The 7,355-nt window shown below is 41.7% G+C and overlaps 1 long non-coding RNA gene across 1 annotated transcript in view; it reads right to left on the bottom strand.

The window, feature by feature from the left end:
* The window catches only part of LOC133146988 (uncharacterized), a 3,049-nt gene extending 1,080 nt beyond the window's left edge, over nucleotides 1–1,969 (bottom strand). The window contains exons 1-3 of the long non-coding RNA XR_009711465.1: nucleotides 1,812–1,969; nucleotides 602–699; nucleotides 258–392 (exon numbers count right to left, since the gene is read on the bottom strand). This is a non-coding gene — a long non-coding RNA (uncharacterized LOC133146988). The remainder of the gene's footprint in view (nucleotides 1–257; nucleotides 393–601; nucleotides 700–1,811) is intronic.
* Nucleotides 1,970–7,355: the final 5,386 nt, after the last annotated feature.

Genomic DNA, 7,355 nt, shown 5'->3' on the forward strand with positions numbered 1-7,355 from the left:
CAAAAATACATTTGGTATTCATGTTGGATTTATGTCAGTTAAAATGACATTTAAACCATTTAATAAAAGTCAGGCTGAATGTCCCTGTTGTGTAACCACAAAGAATGATATTGAATACTTGATCCACCTTTAAGTGTATTAAATGACTTAATTCTGAAAACATTAAATTGAAATTGTTTACTGTATTTCTGTACTTATAAATTTGCATTAGTGTTTTACACATTGCATTATGTAATTTACCCCTTTACATTTCTCACCGTCATTTGAGAAAACTGATAGAGTCACATTGCCTTGGCTGACAAGGTCACTGAAAATGTCCTCATCAACTTCTGTCCCTGTTGCATCTTTGTACACTAATTTTGCGTCAGGTGGCAGGCAAAATCTCTCGATGACTGGAAAAGACAAGATACATCTGAGTGGACCTTTAAGCTAGCACTGATCTTGCCTCATTTCACATTCAATAATTTAATCCACCACTGTAAACAAATTCAGAGATAATCCCCTGCATAAAATACATTCCCTTTTCAGTCCAAATCTTAAAAGAAAGGGGCGTTGTTCTGCCCTTTATATCAAACCAAGCATAAGTAAAACAAAAACAAACCTTTGTCATGGAACTGCACAAAATCAAAACATCCATCAACCTCATCCAACTTCACATACTTCTGCTGTTGGCAATACCGAACCTGGATCAACATTTTTCTGAGACATGCAACAACAAACAAATGTCAGTAAACACTTAACATGCAAGAAATAATTATTTAACACTCACATAAACGTTGTGTATCATGCAAGAAATTGTTTCATTATTAATTTCACTGCATGTCTAAGATCAAACACATTCAGCAGCTGCTGGGAGGCTGTTAAAACATGCCACAGCAGGCCCAGTGGAAACGCTCTCATTGATGAACGTGGCAGCGACTAGCTGTAGTGACTGCAGCACATGCTACCGTAATTAACATTTACATTTGAGGCAAAACTGATTTATTAAAACATTCCCCTCTGTTAAAAGCTGGTTTTCAACGACCAAACAAACACAACACAGCACCAGTAAAGTTGACCCTTTTTAGTCTGACTGCCCACTACATTACCTACATTACCCATTAATCAGAGTTATTAACCACACCTGTATGATCAGAGCCTCGGACACTCGTCTCGGTGCAGTGGCACAGGGAGTCTGCCACACAGGCACCCAACTGCAATTGTTTAGGCTATTTATTTCACTCTAGCCGTGGCTCCTACGCAAAGTGCGGGGTTTATTGCATGAATTAACTCCTCACTTCGTGTTGGAGCCAAAGTTCATCCTGTCGGGGCTTATTTCTCCATAACAACCTCTGAACTGTTTATCCCTTACTTATTCTAGAGGGTTATGGTTAGGATTAGGGTTAAGGTTAGATTAATGGACGCAGAAATTAACAAGTGTATGGTCGGAGAAATGGGAAGAGGGAGTATTGGGCAGTCGGACTGATGCCATGCACCCGCCATGAACTTCAAGTTAGCTTGTTAACATGTGCTAACGTTAGCCCCAAACTATATTCGACCGTTAAATATGAAGCCTTGTTTATACAACCTCTCAAGCACGCGTGAGACTTGGTAAAATGCAAAGGATAACATAGGAAACCGTTTTTTTATTAATGTTTATTTTTTAGCAAGTGGTAACGTTAGTGGTGAAGTTAACATTGCATTAAAAAACAAATCCAAACGTTCGCTGTCCAGTGCCAACCACAAAAAATGCTTAGCAAAGTTACATAAATATTCTCAGCAGATGTTTAATTCAATGTTATTGTTCCTACAAGTTTGATTTTGTAGCTTACCTCTCGTGTAAAAGTCCAACTCCGCATCCATTCCTGATTCCAGCAGCGAAATAAACGACGGTTGACCACGCCACGCACAGGAGACTATTGATTGATGCACGGGTTCACCCTGCTGAAAGCCCAGGGGCATAACACATGGGTTTACCTGGACTGAAGCCCAGGGGCCTATCAAGCAAGTTAACTCGGCCGAGATGCACTTTACATCTCTACAGAGTTGATTTGCTTAGGTTGGAATAACTCTGTTAAATAACTCCAACACTGAACAGCATTTTAATCAGAATGTGTTAAAATGACACTTTGAGAGTTGAAATCAACTCTGACATGTTTAACCCTGAAATTTCAACACTCCAGTTTTTGCTGTGTTCATGCGCAGTGATAAACTCGGCACTCTAAAGCACCCGAGAGCGTTTTTTTCGATGCCAACCTAACCAGAGTGACGGGAGCGGCACAATTCAGAAAAAGTGCTCAGCTCGCCGAGAAAATGCGATTAAAGCAATAAAATTAAAAATGCTTATTAAACATAAACCAAACGTTGGAGGTGGTCATTTCTTCATGCGCAGTGATAAACTCTGCACTCTAAAGCACCCGAGAGCGTTTTTTTCGATGCCAACCTAACCAGAGTGACGGGAGCGGCACAATTCAGAAAAAGTGCTCAGCTCGCCGAGAAAATGCGATTTAAGCAATAAAATTAAAAATGCTTATAAAACATAAACCAAACGTTGGAGGTGGTCATTTCTTCATGCGCAGTGAATAACTCGGCACTCTAAAGCACCCGAGAGCGTTTTTTTTCGATGCCAACCTAACCAGATTGACGGGAGCGGCACAATTCAGAAAAAGCGCTCAGCTCGCCGAGAAAATGCGATTTAAGCAATAAAATTAAAAATGCTTATAAAACATAAACCAAACGTTGGAGGTGGTCATTTCTTCATGCGCAGTGATGAACTCGGCACTCTAAAGCACCCGAGAGCGTTTTTTTCGATGCCAACCTAACCAGAGTGACGGGAGCGGCACAATTCAGAAAAAGTGCTCAGCTCGCCGAGAAAATGCGATTTAAGCAATAAAATTAAAAATGCTTATAAAACATAAACCAAACGTTGGAGGTGGTCATTTCTTCATGCACAGTGAATAACTCGGCACTCTAAAGCACCCGAGAGCGTTTTTTTCGATGCCAACCTAACCAGAGTGACGGGAGCGGCACAATTCAGAAAAAGTGCTCAGCTCGCCGAGAAAATGCGATTTAAGCAATAAAATTAAAAATGCTTATAAAACATAAACCAAACGTTGGAGGTGGTCATTTCTTAATGCGCAGTAATAAACTCGGCACTCTAAAGCACCCGAGAGCGTTTTTTTCGATGCCAACCTAACCAGAGTGACGGGAGCGGCACAATTCAGAAAAAGTGCTCAGCTCGCCGAGAAAATGCGATTTAAGCAATAAAATTAAAAATGCTTATAAAACATAAACCAAACGTTGGAGGTGGTCATTTCTTCATGCGCAGTGAATAACTCGGCACTCTAAAGCACCCGAGAGCGTTTTTTTCGATGCCAACCTAACCAGAGTGACGGGAGCGGCACAATTCAGAAAAAGTGCTCAGCTCGCCGAGAAAATGCGATTAAAGCAATAAAATTAAAAATGCTTATTAAACATAAACCAAACGTTGGAGGTGGTCATTTCTTCATGCGCAGTGATAAACTCGGCACTCTAAAGCACCCGAGAGCGTTTTTTTCGATGCCAACCTAACCAGAGTGACGGGAGCGGCACAATTCAGAAAAAGTGCTCAGCTCGCCGAGAAAATGCGATTTAAGCAATAAAATTAAAAATGCTTATAAAACATAAACCAAACGTTGGAGGTGGTCATTTCTTCATGCGCAGTGAATAACTCGGCACTCTAAAGCACCCGAGAGCGTTTTTTTCGATGCCAACCTAACCAGAGTGACGGGAGCGGCACAATTGAGAAAAAGTGCTCAGCTCGCCGAGAAAATGCGATTTAAGCAATACAATTAAAAATGCTTATAAAACATAAACCAAACGTTGGAGGTGGTCATTTCTTCATGCGCAGTGAATAACTCGGCACTCTAAAGCACCCGAGAGCGTTTTTTTCGATGCCAACCTAACCAGAGTGACGGGAGCGGCACAATTCAGAAAAAGTGCTCAGCTCGCCGAGAAAATGCGATTTAAGCAATAAAATTAAAAATGCTTATAAAACATAAACCAAACGTTGGAGGTGGTCATTTCTTAATGCGCAGTAATAAACTCGGCACTCTAAAGCACCCGAGAGCGTTTTTTTCGATGCCAACCTAACCAGAGTGACGGGAGCGGCACAATTCAGAAAAAGTGCTCAGCTCGCCGAGAAAATGCGATTTAAGCAATAAAATTAAAAATGCTTATAAAACATAAACCAAACGTTGGAGGTGGTCATTTCTTCATGCGCAGTGAATAACTCGGCACTCTAAAGCACCCGAGAGCGTTTTTTTCGATGCCAACCTAACCAGAGTGACGGGAGCGGCACAATTCAGAAAAAGTGCTCAGCTCGCCGGGAAAATGCGATTTAAGCAATAAAATTAAAAATGCTTATAAAACATAAACCAAACGTTGGAGGTGGTCATTTCTTCATGCGCAGTGATAAACTCGGCACTCTAAAGCACCCGAGAGCGTTTTTTTCGATGCCAACCTAACCAGAGTGACGGGAGCGGCACAATTCAGAAAAAGTGCTCAGCTCGCCGAGAAAATGCGATTTAAGCAATAAAATTAAAAATGCTTATAAAACATAAACCAAACGTTGGAGGTGGTCATTTCTTCATGCGCAGTGAATAACTCGGCACTCTAAAGCACCCGAGAGCGTTTTTTTCGATGCCAACCTAACCAGAGTGACGGGAGCGGCACAATTCAGAAAAAGTAATCAGCTCGCCGAGAAAATGCGATTTAAGCAATAAAATTAAAAATGCTTATAAAACATAAACCAAACGTTGGAGGTGGTCATTTCTTCATGCGCAGTGATAAACTCGGCACTCTAAAGCACCCGAGAGCGTTTTTTTCGATGCCAACCTAACCAGAGTGACGGGAGCGGCACAATTCAGAAAAAGTGCTCAGCTCGCCGAGAAAATGCGATTTAAGCAATGAAATTAAAAATGCTTATTAAACATAAACCAAACGTTGGAGGTGGTCATTTCTTCATGCGCAGTGTATAACTCGGCACTCTAAAGCACCCGAGAGCGTTTTTTTCGATGCCAACCTAACCAGAGTGACGGGAGCGGCACAATTCAGAAAAAGTGCTCAGCTCGCCGAGAAAATGCGATTTAAGCAATACAATTAAAAATGCTTATAAAACATAAACCAAACGTTGGAGGTGGTCATTTCTTCATGCGCAGTGATAAACTCGGCACTCTAAAGCACCCGAGAGCGTTTTTTTCGATGCCAACCTAACCAGAGTGACGGGAGCGGCACAATTCAGAAAAAGTGCTCAGCTCGCCGAGAAAATGCGATTTAAGCAATAAAATTAAAAATGCTTATAAAACATAAACCAAAGGTTGGAGGTGGTCATTTCTTCATGCGCAGTGAATAACTCGGCACTCTAAAGCACCCGAGAGCGTTTTTTTCGATGCCAACCTAACCAGAGTGACGGGAGCGGCACAATTCAGAAAAAGTGCTCAGCTCGCCGAGAAAATGCGATTTAAGCAATAAAATTAAAAATGCTTATAAAACATAAACCAAACGTTGGAGGTGGTCATTTCTTCATGCGCAGTGAATAACTCGGCACTCTAAAGCACCCGAGAGCGTTTTTTTCGATGCCAACCTAACCAGAGTGACGGGAGCGGCACAATTCAGAAAAAGTGCTCAGCTCGCCGAGAAAATGCGATTTAAGCAATAAAATTAAAAATGCTTATAAAACATAAACCAAACGTTGGAGGTGGTCATTTCTTAATGCGCAGTAAAAAACTCGGCACTCTAAAGCACCCGAGAGCGTTTTTTTTCGATGCCAACCTAACCAGAGTGACGGGAGCGGCACAATTCAGAAAAAGTGCTCAGCTCGCCGAGAAAATGCGATTTAAGCAATAAAATTAAAAATGCTTATTAAACATAAACCAAACGTTGGAGGTGGTCATGTCTTCATGCGCAGTGAATAACTCGGCACTCTAAAGCACCCGAGAACGTTTTTTTCGATGCCAACCTAACCAGAGTGACGGGAGCGGCACAATTCAGAAAAAGTGCTCAGCTCGCCGACAAAATGCGATTTAAGCAATAAAATTAAAAATGCTTATAAAACATAAACCAAACGTTGGAGGTGGTCATTTCTTCATGCGCAGTGATAAACTCGGCACTCTAAAGCACCCGAGAGCGTTTTTTTTTCGATGCCAACCTAACCAGAGTGACGGGAGCGGCACAATTCAGAAAAAGCGCTCAGCTCGCCGAGAAAATGCGATTTAAGCAATAAAATTAAAAATGCTTATAAAACATAAACCAAACGTTGGAGGTGGTCATTTCTTCATGCGCAGTGATAAACTCGGCACTCTAAAGCACCCGAGAGCGTTTTTTTCGATGCCAACCTAACCAGAGTGACGGGAGCGGCACAATTTAGAAAAAGTGCTCAGCTCGCCGAGAAAATGCGATTTAAGCAATAAAATTAAAAATGCTTATAAAACATAAACCAAACGTTGGAGGTGGTCATTTCTTCATGCGCAGTGTTAAACTCGGCACTCTAAAGCACCCGAGAGCGTTTTTTTCGATGCCAACCTAACCAGAGTGACGGGAGCGGCACAATTCAGAAAAAGTGCTCAGCTCGCCGAGAAAATGCGATTTAAGCAATAAAATTAAAAATGCTTATAAAACATAAACCAAACGTTGGAGGTGGTCATTTCTTAATGCGCAGTAATAAACTCGGCACTCTAAAGCACCCGAGAGCGTTTTTTTCGATAACAACCTAACCAGAGTGACGGGAGCGGCACAATTCAGAAAAAGTGCTCAGCTCGCCGAGAAAATGCGATTTAAGCAATAAAATTAAAAATGCTTATAAAACATAAACCAAACGTTGGAGGTGGTCATTTCTTCATGCGCAGTGAATAACTCGGCACTCTAAAGCACCCGAGAGCGTTTTTTTCGATGCCAACCTAACCAGAGTGACGGGAGCGGCACAATTCAGAAAAAGTGCTCAGCTCGCCGAGAAAATGCGATTTAAGCAATAAAATTAAAAATGCTTATAAAACATAAACCAAACGTTGGAGGTGGTCATTTCTTCATGCGCAGTGATAAACTCGGCACTCTAAAGCACCCGAGAGCGTTTTTTTCGATGCCAACCTAACCAGAGTGACGGGAGCGGCACAATTCAGAAAAAGTGCTCAGCTCGCCGAGAAAATGCGATTTAAGCATTAAAATTAAAAATGCTTATAAAACATAAACCAAACGTTGGAGGTGGTCATTTCTTAATGCGCAGTAATAAACTCGGCACTCTAAAGCACCCGAGAGCGTTTTTATCGATGCCAACCTTACCAGAGTGACGGGAGCGGCACAATTCAGAAAAAGTGCTCAGCTCGCCGAGAAAATGCGATTTA

This window comes from Syngnathus typhle, unplaced genomic scaffold (assembly GCF_033458585.1).
Source record: "Syngnathus typhle isolate RoL2023-S1 ecotype Sweden unplaced genomic scaffold, RoL_Styp_1.0 HiC_scaffold_23, whole genome shotgun sequence".
NCBI lineage: Eukaryota > Metazoa > Chordata > Actinopteri > Syngnathiformes > Syngnathidae > Syngnathus > Syngnathus typhle.